Here is a 15,127-nt window from a genome sequence, read left to right on the forward strand (position 1 = left end):
TAAAAGCTTCGAATTGTTGAACCATAAATATTTATACTTTTTTTCCCTTTTTACTTCACTAGCAGCTAAGAACAAAGCTCTATAATAATTAGTAAAGCTATTATTTATATAAATTCTCCTGTTGCTAGTATCAGAATATAGCGACGTATTAAGACTCTTCCCTGCATTCCGTTTGGCCATCATAATTTTTTTCTTCACTTCCACTGATCTGAGCTTTATGCAAACAATACTACTGACGTTATTATTGGAGGGTTGGGATTGTCGCGCATTGATGTGCTTAACGCTGATATTTTCAATTTCATTTTCAGATACCTGCACATTTAAAGCATCTCTGAGAATTTTCTCAACACATTCCTTTGCGTTCTCTATGCTGACATTCGGAACACCCACAACTTCGATCGAGCTCTCTAATTGGCTTTGTTCTTTCCAATTCAACCTACTTTCAAGCTTATTCACTCTTTGTTTCAACTACGCATTTTCATCTCTCAACTGTTGTATTGTATTTAAACATTCAATATTTACTTGTTTGAGGCTTAGTATCTCTTCGTATAAAAGCTGCAGAGTAACTTTTCCCTAAATTCGCTATCGCATACCGTGTTTTCTTTTTCAGGCAAATTCAGATTTATTATCTGCTCCGAAATGTTTGTTGCTTTGTGCTGCTCACCCAGTTTTTGCTTATTTTGCTGTTCCTTGTTCGCACAGGTTCGCGCGCACTCAAATGCACTATATTGTTTTTTTCCATTTGATGCACTTGTAGCATTAGCATAATGAGCCGGCGTTGTTGTTGCCTGCAGTGTTTTCCTACGCATAGCAGTGCATTTGTCACAGCGATATTTTTTGTTGTTTACCTTGAAGAATTCGATATCCGCGGCTTTTATATTTACACACTTGCAATGAAAGAAATTCATGCAATCTGAACAATCAATTTTATTTGAACTATTACGTTCGATTTATTCTTTGCACACCAAGCAGTTCATTTTAGAGATATAACAATTTAGAAATTCTTATTAATTAAATTTAAAAGTGAGCGCCCCACGATCACTTGTTTTCAGTTTCAGTATATAAATAAATTAGCGGTACCCGACAGATGGTGTTCTGGATCACCCTGGTCCACATTTTGGTCGATATCTCAAAAACGCCTTCACATATATAAATATATAAATATGAAGCCTATTTGCAAATCGGTGGGCCCCGGTACAGAGTATTTGTTTGTTGAGTTACGTGATGCTTCTACAAAGGTCCTTGTGTCATGCGTTTACAGTCCCCATAAAACTAATAGTCATGACTTGTTACTTTCTTCCTTGTCCTCGCACATTGTAGCCTATGATAGCATAATTGTTTGTGGCGACTTTAATGTTAATCTCCTCGTTCGTGATTCGTATAGTTCCAGTCTATTGAATAACCTCTGTGGTACTGGTCTTAGTGTTGTAAATCGGGATATTCCTACAAGGTTTGGTATTAATTGTTGTCCTAGTCTACTTGATTATTTTATTGTTTCTGACTTGGCTGTTGTTCTAAAATTTTACCAGATACCATTTGTATCAGACCATGACCTTATATTTTGTTCCTTTGACTTTAACTTTGACCGCTGTGACGCAAATAGCTCTTTTGCTTTTAGGGATTATCGTTTTCTTGATTTCAGTGAATGTTTGCGCCTCGTTACTGCCAACGAAAAACTTGAGTTTCTTAATAATAAGATTCTAGACGCCTATAACAAGCATGTCCCCACTCGCTATAGCAACCCTACAAATAGGTCCTGTCCCTGGTATAACGGCAATAAGGCATACAAATCGTGGAGGGGGATTAAAACTGATGTAGCATGGCAGGCCTACAGAATCGCTAGAAACACTGCTACTAGGATTATAAGAAACCAAAAATGTAAGTTCTTCACCTCAAGGCTAAATCCCTCATTACCTCCTAAATCTCTTTGGCGTAATTTAAAGAGTCTTCGAATATATGGAAATAAAAGGCAAGATTGTATTTTGAATGCAGATACCCTTAATGACGCGTTTGTGCATAGTTCCGTGGTTGGTGTTGACTTATGTAATTTTGTTCCAAATGGTTCTGTGTGTTTCTCTGGAAGTCCATTCGAATTCACTGCGGTTACTGAATGTGAGGTAGTAAGAAGTATTCTTAAAATAAAGTCCAACGCAACTGGAACGGATGGTGTACCAATTAAATTTATAAAAATTATTTTACCATTTGCGTTGAGTACCCTTACGCACATTCTTAACCACTGCATTACGACATCTTGCTTTCCTGAGTCGTGGAAATGTGCCATAGTTAAACCTGTTCCTAAAAAACGGTCTGCGAGCTCAGTCACTGATTATCGACCCATAAGCATTCTGCCAGTATTATCTAAAGTTTTTGAAAGGCTGCTAGCAGATCAAATCAACTCACATATTTTGAGGCATAATCTATTTTCGCCGTACCAGTCGGGTTTTAGAGCTAATCACAGCTGTGCAACTGCATTACTAAAAGTAATCGATGATATCCGAATACCCTTCGCTAATAACCAGCTCACCCTGCTCTGCTTACTAGACTTTTCAAAAGCTTTCGACTTTGTCGACCACGAGTTGCTCTGTTATAAACTACAGCTATACTTCGGATTTACTAAAAGCGCCTTGATGTTAATGGAAAGTTATTTAACCGGAAGAGTTCAATTTGTCAACACAGGAAGTGAAGTGTCGGGTGTGTAAAACTTATCCCAAGGTCCTTGGGCCCTTATTATTTAGTATTTTTATAAACGACATTTTTTCAGTGTGTAAGCACATGAGCATGCATGCGTATGCAGATGATATACACATGTATTTATCTGGTAGTTTCGCGAATCTAAGCACACTTTGTGTCAAAGTAAATAATGACCTATCATGCGTGCAGTACTGGGCCAATAGTAATAGTCTTTGCATTAATGCTAATAAATCGTTCGTATTACCTATTTCTGAGAAAAAGGTCGTCGATGTACTAACTGCTACTATATGCATTGGTAATTCTGCTCTACAAACTGTTACTAAAATCACGAATCTGGGTTTCGTAATTAACTCAAACCTAACTTGTGTTGACCATATCAACTCTGTTGTTGGTAAAGTGTATGGTACATTGCGCAATCTGAGGCAATCTGCACCGTTTACGCCTCCTCATATTAGAAGAAAGCTTGCCGTACAGCTTATGTTGCCAATAATAACCTACTCTGAGCTAGTTTACAACAAATTAGATTCGTGCTCTGCACATAAAATTGAGATTGCCTTTAATCAGGTAACTCGCTACGTATTTGGGTTACGCAGGTTCGATCATATTTCTGCGTGGCGGTCTCAACTCTTAAGGATGTGACATATTTGCCTATCAGAAGGCTAGAAGTGTAATCTTCTTGTTCGGGTTGATTTCTACTAAATCGACACCGTACTTATATGAAAAACTCACATTTGCTAGATCTCTCAGGTCATGTAGTATAGTTGTACCCAGCTTCAATTTTGTTGTCTCTGCAAGGCTGTTTTTCGTCAACACCATTCGTATATCGAACTCAATCCCAGCTGCAATAAGGAACAATGTAAACCAAAGCAATTATAAGCGCATTCTTTTCAATTATTTCTCTACACATTAATCTTAATCTGACCATTTTGTTTTTTCTTTTTTTTTTTTTTTTTTTTTCTTTTTTACTCAATTTTTTCCTAAGTCGTTTACATTGAGTATAGTTTTAATTAAATGTCTTTAAGATGTCTACTATATCTACATATATTTTATATCACTACTACTGTACTTTGTATAACATCATTCACTTAGGTTAACTTTAGTAATACTTGTATCCCTTTTTATTCCAAAATTTTATTCAATCTTGTTAAATACGTATCCATGACACTGTTTCTTGTACTATAAAAGATATATTATCTTACTGTACTAATGTAATTTCTAATAAATGAATGAATGAATGAATGAATATACAACTAAGGGCCACTCCCTTTTAAAACCCTCATTAATACCTTTAATTTGATACCGATATCGTACAAACACATTCTAACATTCTAGAGTCACCCCTGGTCCACGTTTATGGCGATATCTCAAAAAGGCGTCCACATATATAACTAAGGCCCACTCCTTTTTAAAATACTCATTAACACCTTTCATTTGATACCCATATCGTACAAACAAATTCTAGAGTCACCCCTGGTCCACCTTTATGGCGATATCTTGAAAAGGCGTCCACCTATAGAACTAAGGTCCACGCCCTTTTAAAATACTCATTAACACCTTTCATTTGATACCCATATTGTACAAACGCATTCTAGAGTCACCCCTGGTCCACGTTTATGGCGATATCCCGAAAAGGCGTCCACCCATAGAACTAAGGCCCACTCCCTTTTAAAACACTTATTAACACCTTTCGTTTGATACCCATATTGTACAAAAGCACTCTAGAGTCAACCCTGGTCTACTTTTATAACGATATTCCGAAAAGGCGTCCACCTATAGAACTAAGGCCCACTCCCTTTTAAAATACTCATTAACACTTTCATTTGATACCCATATAGTACAAAAAAATTCTAGAGTCACCCCCGGTCCACCTTTATGGCGATATCTCGAAAAGGCGTCCACATATAGAACTAAGGCCCACGCCCTCTTAAAATACTCATTAACACCTTTCATTTGATACTCATATCGTACAAACAAATTCTAGAGTCACCCATGGTCCATCTTTATGGCGATATATCGAAAAGGCGTCCATCTATAGAACTTAGGCCCACGCCCTTTTAAAATACTCAGTAATACATTTCATTTGATACCCATATCGAACAAAATAAATTCTAGAGTCACCCCTGGTCCACCTTTATGGCGATATCTCGAAAAGGCGTCCACCTATAGAACTTAGGCCCACTCCCTTTTAAAATTATCATTAACACATTTCATTTGGTACCCATATCGTACAAACAAATTCTAGAGTCAGGCCTGGTCCACCTTTATGGCGATATATCTAAATGGCGTCCATTTATAGAACTATGGCCCACTTCCATTTGATACACATATCATACAAACACATTCCAGGGTTACCCTAGGTTCTTTTTACAACATGGTGATTTTCCATTACTTTGTCTCCACAGCTCTAAACTGAGTATGTAATGTTCGGTTACACCCGAACTTAGCCTTCCTTACTTTTTTGTCTTGAGTTTTGCTGAGATTTTTTTTCGGCCGCTTAATTTTGTGACCTACTCGACGCCCGCTACCGCGAGTGAGTGAGCGTAGAGTCAGTCGATTGTAAAATTCCATTGAACCTTACTTAGGCAATGAACGTATGGTATTGGTACGAGTAAGAAGAGACATATGTATGTAAAATTTTCCTCCCTCACAGGTCCCCCACAGCTTGAAGGCGCCTACAATGCTGATGTGCTGAGATCAGGTGAGTGAGAAAACGAAAAAAAAGGAAAAAAAAACAAAAATTACATATTCTTCTCTCTACATATATATGTACGTATGCAAGCATTGACCTACATATATAACTATGTACATAATGCCTTAGCCTCGGTCAGGAATTTACATTAAGTTTGGCTGTTTTGGTTTCCTTTTTTTCATACATTGCTGTTTATTAGAAGGAAAGATATGACAATGATTTTTTTGTAGAAGCAAAGTATCTTTCTAATACAGAGTACATTAGGGTGCGACGAATTGTACGCAACCCTCAGTATTGTTCATTCACGTTTGTTTGAATTTTCTTGTATATATTTTTTTTTTTTTGCTCCAACCTTGACTGGTCGTTGAATTCGTTGTAGAAGAATTATTTAAAAATTTCGATAATATTTTCTGTTTATATAGATACATTTTATTATTAAACAGAATTGTCAAAACATTTGTATTCCTTTTATTCGCGATAATTTTTATATACGTAGATTTAAGCCTAGTGGTTAGGGTGTCATATACTTATTTTGTTTGCGGATTTAAAAATTAAATAAAGAATGTTTATAACGTTGTCCAATTTGAAAGGTTGAAACTAAATTTATTTCGATAATGGAAGGCTAACTTACCATGACGTGAAGGACCCTTAGACAGACGAACTTGAGTCAGGTATTGGGGGCGTCGTAAAATTAGAGGAGTCAGCACGGCGCCCATGGCTTCGCGTAAGATACGCGAAGAGGGTGGGTAGATTCCCCCTGACCCTGGACGGGCCTTCTTTCCTTATTTTCTTCCATTTCCCACTTTCCCTCTATTTATGTATTCTCCTCTAGGTATGAACCACTTTTTTTGTTTAGATAACTGCGGGTAAGGCAAGTGTGCAAAACCCCACCCCATTCGACGAGCCTGCAGGGGCTTGCAACCATGCCACATGCCACCTCCGCCTTACCATTAAAAGTCAGTAATCATAACACCTCCGCAGCATGGGCCATGTAGCGGGATGCCAGGATAAATGCCTCCTAATTATTTTGCTCAACGGTCACCACTACGAGGTCTTCCTTATTGTAATTAGGCAGCATATATAAATGCAGCTGTTTCCTTACCATGACTACAGAGCGTACCCGTCCTTCCGTTTGCGCGTAGTAAACGCCAAATCCGCGCACGCTGTGTCAAGAAGCATTTCCTCCCCGATGAGAGCCACGGCTCCTGGATCAGCGCCACGTCAAAGGAACCCTCCTCAAGGGTTTGGAGGAGTTCGTTCGACGCCCCTATACTATGTTGGAGGTTTTCTGTAAGACTCGCAGCGCCATTGGGCTGTTTGTCCCCTTCCAGCACCTTCGTCGTGACGTCTTTGTCCTCCTTGGCCCTTTTGGTTTAGGGTTTTCTAGGCCCCCTACAGCCTTTCCCACTTAGTGCAAATTGCGATTGGTATCCTCGGGGTTGTTTTTCTCGGATCGTAAATGATGTGCCAGGTGTTCCTCTGTGCGACTCGCAGCACCATCTGGCTGTTGGTCCTCTTCTAACACCTTCGTGGTGACCTCGGCTACCACCGCATGTCACTTTTCTATTAGAATTTTGAGGTCCTTTTCGACTTCGCCCACTTCTAGCGTGTTAGGATTGTTATGCTCTGGACATCTTTTCCTGCGCCGCATGTAAATTTTTCCTGTACCAAAGGACATTTTGCCAAGCTGCGTGTACAATATATCTTCTGCATGCTTGTTTATTTGGAAGATGTAGCACTGACCTTCCTCCGTAGGCCAATCCTGTGTCGGTATGTTCGGGTTCTGATTCTGCAGAAGTCGCAGTGTATCCTCCGACTTCATCACGCATGGTATACATACCTTAGCTTTTGGTGCCGTGGGGATTTGCGCTTTATATACCACCTCAAACCGCGCGCTCGTGCCTTGCCTTTGGAGGTCTGGAACCATTTCCTCCAGCCACCGCAAGCTCGCGATATTGTCGCACGCTATCATCTTCACACCATTATACCATCCCCCGAATCAAAGGTTGGAAGGGGCTTACTTGGTTGTCGCCGCATTATCTTAAGCATTAAGCTAATAAGCTCCCTTTCTACAGACCTCCACCTTTCAGTAGTCATCTGTCCGAAAGGACTGCTAGGAACAACCAGCGCCACCGTCAGTGACTGCTTTGCCACATCACTCATCTTCTCGGAAAAGCCGGATTATTAGTGTTAGCTCTCTTTGGCACCTCCGAGAAATGGATGTACTTATGTATATATTTTCAGTTCACATCAGCTTGAATATGTAAATATTTATACATGCTGCCAAGTTAATGCAACAAAATGAATGTATTAAGAATGTATACATCTTTTGAAAAATACACATTGGTTAAAAATTTTAAACATTGTGGTAGAATGCTTAAACAAAAGTTTTAGTTTCTGGTATGTTTGTATGTACATAGGTATATGCAATTGTTTGTGCACTAAGGATTTGTTCTTCTTCTTCTTCTATAGTTATAAAAAAGGATGTATGTTTGTATGTGGCTTATGGATTCTGAAACCATTCGGCCGATTTCATTCAAATTCAGAGGATAACATCACAGCAGCCCGGAAATGTTTCGTTAAGGGAAGTGGACCACGGACCGATATAATCATGGTTCGATTTGCCTGAAATCTGGTATATACATATGTAGTCATTTGCCTAGATTAGTACTTAGGATAGTTTTTTTCCAGGAAGTGACCAGGGGTCGATTTACCCAAAATATGGTATATAGGTAGCCCTTTGCCTAGATTAGTATTTGCGAAACTTTTTTTCCGGGAACTAGGTCAGCGCCGACTGGGACTTGGACTGGGATTGGGTTTTGTACTTGATGAGATAGAACAAACATTTTTCCAACAAAATCACTTGGCACATGAGTAAAGGGCATCAAAGTCTGTCGAAATAGCGTATTCGCAACAGAACTTGAGACCTAAGAAATTTCGGGTAGCCGACTACCATATATCAAAATACTCAGGGTGAAAATGGGAATTGAATTAGCCATGTCCGTCCGTCGTATGTATGTCCGTCCCTCTGTCTATGATCACGAAAACTTGAGTATATATTGAGATATCTTATTGAAACTTGGTATATAGGTTCCTTGGTACTCATCTCCTATCGCAATTAAAATGGCCGAAATCTGATGATAGGTAAGCCATTTTGGAAAACACAAAAAACCTGATTATTTAATAAATAATACACCTAGAATGTTGAAATTTGGTGTAGGCCATTTTACTAGAAGGATTTCGTTACGAGGGATTTATTTTTTTCGGGGCTTATTTTGTAATTCTTGATCGAGGAAATATTTTGTAATTCTTGATCGAACAAGGGGCGTGGCACCGCTTATTTAAAAAAAGTCTCTATATTTCCTCTTGCACTAAAACTTGGTAAGTGAAATATCATTGATACAAAACTTTTTCGCTTAGATATAGATTATTATTCTAGTCTACGACCCTTTTAAATATCTTTTACATAATAGTGGGTGTGGCGTGTTCCTTAACCCATCCCGTTCATTCTTACTAGAAATATTTCTGCTATAAACAAAGTATGTATTCCCAATTTTATTCCGATATGTTAATTTTTCTTATCGTTATGACTCCCGAAACATAGAAAATTGCTTAGTCAAATAGGGGAGTGCCACGCCCATTTTCAGTTATTTTAATATTTTTAAATTTTTTATTATAACTCCATTTACAAAAAAATACATTTTATTAAGCTCTTTTTCGCAAAGGGCAAGCTTATTATATTCGTCTACGACCCTTTTAAAGGTTTTTGTTATTGTTGTTGTTGTTATAGCGATAAGGACACTCCCCGAAGGCCTTGGGAAGTATTATCGATGTTAATGGTCCTTTGCCGGATGCAGATATGGTAAGTTCCAGTACCAAGCCCGAACATCTCGGGAACGATTTGTTATGACCACATGTGACCTTCTGGCCATCCCGCCCTCCAATACCCTAGATCCATGAGGATTTCGGGGTCGCCAGAGCCTCGGCTGTTAATGAAACAGGATTCACCACGAATAAGTGAGGTTGAAAATTGGGTTTGGAGAAGCTATATATTGCGCTGGTAACCTTAAAGGGTTGCGCTATACAACCCTTTGAATCTATTTGGTATTTTAATCGCCTCTTACGACAGGCATACCTACAGCGGGTATATTCTAATCCCCTAACCCGCAGGGGATCCTTTTAAATGTCTTTTATATAAATGTGGGCGTGTTCCTCAACCGATCTCCACAATTCCTTCCAGAAACATTTCCTGCTATAAATATAAGTAAAATATGTGTACCCAATCTTATTACGATTCCTTACTTTTTCTTCGAGTTTTGGCTCCCGATACATAGAAAATGCGCCCATTTTAAAAAAATTTAATTTTTTCCTATTTTTATACTCAGTTTAGCAGAGCTCACAGAGTATATTAATTTTGATTGGGTAACGGTTGGTTGTACAGGTATAAAGGAACCGAGATAGATATAGACTTCCATATATCAAAATCATCAATATCGAAAAAAAATTCGATTGAGCCATGTCCGTCCGTCCGTCCGTTAACATGATAACTTGAGTAAATTTTGAGGTATCTTGATGAAATTTGGTATGTAGATTCCTGGGCACTCATCTCAGATCGCTATTTTAAATGAACGATATCGGACTATAATAAAATAATAATAATAAAATTTCGAAAAATTGAAAAAGCGCGATAATTCATTACCAAAATAAGGATAAGGCGATGAAACTTGGTACGGGAGTTGAACTTATAACGCAGAATAGAAAACTAGTAAAACTTTGGACAATGGGCGTGGCGCCGCCCACTTTTAAAAGAAGGTAATTTAGAAGTTTTGCAACGTTTCTCTTATTACTATATGTATGCTTAATAAAAATTAGCAAAATCGGAGAACGAACACGCCCACTTTTTAACAAAAAAATTTTTTAAAGTCAATTTTTAAAAGAAAAGTTAATATCTTTACGTAATATAAGTAAATTATGTTAACATTCAACTCCAGTAATGATATGGTGCAACAAAATACAAAAATAAAAGAAATTTTCAAAATGGGCGTGGCTACGCCCTTTTTCATTTAATTTGTCTAGGATACTTTTAATGCCATATGTCGAACAAAACATTACCAATCCTTGTGAAATTTGGTAGAGGCTTAGATTCTAGGACGGTATTTTTTTCTGGGAAAAAGGGCGAAATCGGTTGAAGCCACGTCCAGTTTTTATACACAGTCGACCGTCTGTCCTTCCGCTCGGCCATTAACACGATAACTTGAGCAAAAATCGATATATCTTTACAAAACTCAGTTCACGTACTTATCTGAACTCACTTTATATTGGTGTAAGAAATGGCCGAAATCCGACTATGACCACGCCCACTTTTTCGATATCTAAAATTACTAAAAATGAAAAAAATGCCATAATAATATACCAAATACGAAAGAAGGGATGAAACATGGTAATTGGATTGGTCTATTGACGCAAAATAAAACTTTAGAAAAAAACTTTGTAAAATGGGTGTGACACTTACCATATTAAGTAGAAGAAAATGAAAAAGTTTTGCAGGGCGAAATCAAAAGCCCTTGGAATCTTGGAAGGATAACTGTTCGTGGTAATACATATATAAATAAATTAGCGGTACCCGACAGATGTTGTTCTGGGTCACCCTGGTCCACATTTTTTTCGATATCTCGAAAACGCCTTCACATATACAACTAAAACCACTCCCTTTTAAAACCCACATTAATACTTTTAATTTGATACCCATATCGTACAAACGCATTCTAGAGTCACCCCTGGTCCACGTCTTAAAATACTCATTAACACTTTTCATTTGATGCCCATATCGTACAAACAAATTCTAGAGTCACCCCTGGTCCACCTTTATGGCGATATCTCGAAAAGGCGTCCACCTATAGAACTAAGGCCCACACCCTTTTAAAATACTCATTAACACCTTTCGTTTGATACCCATATTGTACAAACAAATTCTAGAGTCACCCCTGGTCCACCTTTATGGCGATATCTCGAAAAGGCGTCCACCTATAGAACTAAGGCCCACTCCCTTTTAAAATACTTATTAACACCTTTCATTTGATACCCGTATCGTACAAACAAATTATAGAGTCGGCCCTGGTCCACCTTTATGGCGATATCTCGAAAAGGCGTCCACCCATAGAACTAAGGTCCAGTCTGTTTTTTTAAATACTCATCAGCACCTTTCGTTTGATACCCATATTGTACAAACGCATTCTGGAGTCACTCCTGGGCCACCTTTATGGCGATATCTCGAAAAGGCGTCCACCTATAGAACTAAGGCCCACTCCCTTTTAAAATACTCATTAACACCTTTCATTTGATACACATATCGTACAAACAAATTCTAGAGTCACCCCTGTCATAGAACTAAGGCCCACTTCTTTTTAAAATACTCATTAACACCTTTCGTTTGATACCCATATTGTACAAACGCATTCTGGAGTCACTCCTGGGCCACCTTTATGGCGATATCTCGAAAAGGCGTCCACCTATAGAACTAAGGCCCACTCCCTTTTAAAATACTCATTAACACTTTTCATTTGATATCCATATTGTACCAACGCATTCTAGAGTCACCCCTGGTCCACGATTATGTTGATATCCCGAAAAGGCGTCCACCCATGGAACTAAGGCCCATTCCCTTTTAAAATACTTATTAACACCTTTCGTTTGATACCCATATTACACAAAAGCATTCTAGAGTCACCCCTGGTCCACGTTAATGGCGATATCCCGAAAAGGCGTCCATCCATAGAACTAAGGTCCATTCCCTTTTAAAATGCTTATTAACACATTTCGTTTGATACCCATTTTGTACAAAAGCATTCTAGACTCAACCCTGATCCACCTTTATAACGATATTCCGAAAAGGCGTCCACCTATAGAACTAAGGCCCACTCCCTTTTAAAATACTCATTAACACTTTTCATTTGATACCCATATCGTACAAACAAATTCTAGAGTCACCCCTGGTCCACCTTTATGGTGATATCTCCAAAAGGCGTCCACCTATAGAACTAAGGCCCACGCCCTTTTAAAATACTCATTAACACCTTTCATTTGATACCCATATCGTACAAACAAATTCTAGAGTCACCCCTGTCATAGAACTAAGGCCCACTTCTTTTTAAAATACTCATTAACACCTTTCGTTTGATACCCATATTGTACAAACACATTCTAGAGCCACCCCTGGTCCACGTTTATGGCGATATCTCGAAAAGGCGTCCACCCATAGAACAAAGGCCCACTCCCTTTTAAAATACTTATTAACACCTTTCATTTGATACCCATATCGTACAAACAAATTCAAGAGTCACCCCTGCTCCACCTTTATGGCGATATCTCGAAAAGGCGTCCACCTATAGAACTTAGGCACACTCCCTTATAAAATACTCATTAACACCTTTCATTTGATACCCATATCGTACAAACAAATTCTAGAGTCACCCCTGGTCCACCTTTATGGCGATATCTAAAAAAGGCGTCCCCCTATAGAGCTTAGGCCCACTACCTTTTAAAATACTCGTTAACACTTTCATTTGATACCCATATCGTACAAACAAATTCTAGAGTCAGCCCTGGTCCACCGTTATGGCGATATCCCTAAATGGCGTCCATCTATAGAACTATGGCCCACTCCCTCTTAAAATACTCTTTAATACCTTCCATTTGAAACACATGTCATCCAAACACATTCCATGGTTAGCCTAGGTTCATTTTACTACGAGGTGATTTCCCCTTATTTTGTCTCCATAGCTCTCAACTGAGTATGTAATGTTCGGTTACACCCGAACTTAGCCTTCCTTACTTGTTTGTTATCATTCCACTTGGGAAAGAAATACCATTGAAATAAAGCTCTTTTTAGCAAAAATATTGCTTATATTATTTAACTACGACCAATAGCGTAGTGAGGTTTTTTTGCCCCCGGGGCAAAATATTTTTTATACTCAGCGTGCTTTGCCCACAGAGTATATTAACTTTGATTGGATAACGGTTGGTTGTACAGGTATAAAGGAAATGAGATAGATATAGACTTCCATATATCAAAATCATAAGTATCGAAAAAAAATTTGATTGAGCCATGTCCGTCCGTCTGTCCGTCCATCCGTCCTTTAACACGATAACTCGAGTAATTATTAAGATATCTTTACCAAATTTGGACACGAGCTTATCTGGACCCAGAGTAGATTGTTATTGATCGAAATCGGATGAAAACCAAGCCCACTTTTTATATATATAACATTTTGGAAAACACAAAAAACCTGATTATTTAATAAATAATACACCTAGAAGGTTGAAATTTGACATGTGGACTGATATTGAGACTCTTAATAAAAATTTAAAAAAATGTTTTTAAAGTGGGCGTGGTACCGCCCACTTGTGATAAAATCAATTTTACAAATATTATTAATCATAATTCAAAAATCGTTAAACCTATCGTAACAAAATTCGGCAGAGGGGTTGCCTTTACTATAAGGAATTCTTTGAAGAAAAATTAACGAAATGGACTAAGGACCACGCCCACTTTTATATGAAATATTTTTAAAGGGGTCGTGGATGAATAAAATAAGCTATATCTTTGCAAAAAAGAGCTTTATATCAATGGTGTTTCATTTCCCAAGTGGGTTTATAACAATAAATAGGAAAAACTTCAAATTTTAAAAAATGGGCGTGGAACCGCCCCTTTTATGACTAAGCAATTTTCTATATTTCGGGAGCGATAACTCGAAGAAAAATTAACGGATCTTAACAAAATTGTGCTCATACCATATTCCACAGGGTTGGAACGATTCCGGGGTCACCTTTATACCAAAAGCTGGAAGGACTTGTCACGTGACCCCTAAAGACTTCAGACCGATGTGTCTGTCTTCCTTCCAGCTGAAGACACTCGTGAGATTAATGGATTCTACACTAAGGGAGTCCTTGGAGGGAAAGTTATCGGCATCCCAGCATGCGTACATGAAAGGGAAGTCCACGGAAACGGCCTTGAATGCGGTCGTCTCCCAGATCGAGAAATCCTTGGCAAATAAGAACTTCTAACTCATAGCTTTTCTCGACATTGAGGGAGCTTTCAACAATGTTACGCCCTCTGCGATAACTGATGCACTGATCGGCTTCGGGCCGATTCGGGGCTAGTGAAACTCGTTCAGCAGTTACTGCTGCGAAGAAAAGTGCATGCCGACCTCGCAGGCTCAATGGTGGTCAAACATATACGGAGAGGCACCTCAGAGGGTGGGGTACTTTCTCCACTTCTAGGGGTTGCCACCCTTAATGAGTTCTTGGTTCTTCTTGAGAAGGACGGTAGCGGCAAGTTAATCGCATATGCAGATGACCTCGCGCTGTTAGTTAGCGGGAAGTTTCCGCAGACACTATGCGATCCAATGCAAACTAAGCTTATACTGGTGGAGAACTGGACCAGGAGTAAAGGCCTATCGGTAAATTCAGCCAAAACTGAACTTGATCTGAACTAAGCATATACTGGTGGAGAACTGGACCAGGAGTATAGGTCTATCGGTAAATTCAGCCAAAACTGAACTGGATCTGTTCACTAGGAAATATAAGATACCTGCGTTGCAGCTGCCGGTTCTAGCGGGTACTACCCTGATGTTGAGGGACTCTGCCAAGTACCTAAGAGTAATTTTGGATAGAAAACTATCCTGGAGGGAAAACGCTCAGGAGCGTGTGAAAAAAGCAACGGTGGCACTGTACAGCTGTAAGGGTGCT

At 38.8% G+C, this 15,127-nt stretch overlaps 1 protein-coding gene across 7 annotated transcripts in view; it reads right to left on the minus strand.

Moving 5' to 3' along the window:
* The window catches only part of LOC137236868 (uncharacterized), a 1,561,671-nt gene that overhangs the window by 1,183,875 nt on the left and 362,669 nt on the right, over positions 1–15,127 (minus strand). Inside the window, exon 3 of one of the 7 annotated variants that reach the window (XM_067759925.1) lies at positions 3,421–3,530. The exons of the other annotated variants lie outside the window; for them this stretch is intronic. The gene's annotated coding sequence lies outside the window, so the exon portion shown is untranslated. The remainder of the gene's footprint in view (positions 1–3,420; positions 3,531–15,127) is intronic. 7 annotated transcript variants of the gene reach the window in all.

This window comes from Eurosta solidaginis, chromosome 1 (assembly GCF_040869045.1).
Source record: "Eurosta solidaginis isolate ZX-2024a chromosome 1, ASM4086904v1, whole genome shotgun sequence".
Classification (NCBI taxonomy): Eukaryota; Metazoa; Arthropoda; class Insecta; order Diptera; family Tephritidae; genus Eurosta; species Eurosta solidaginis.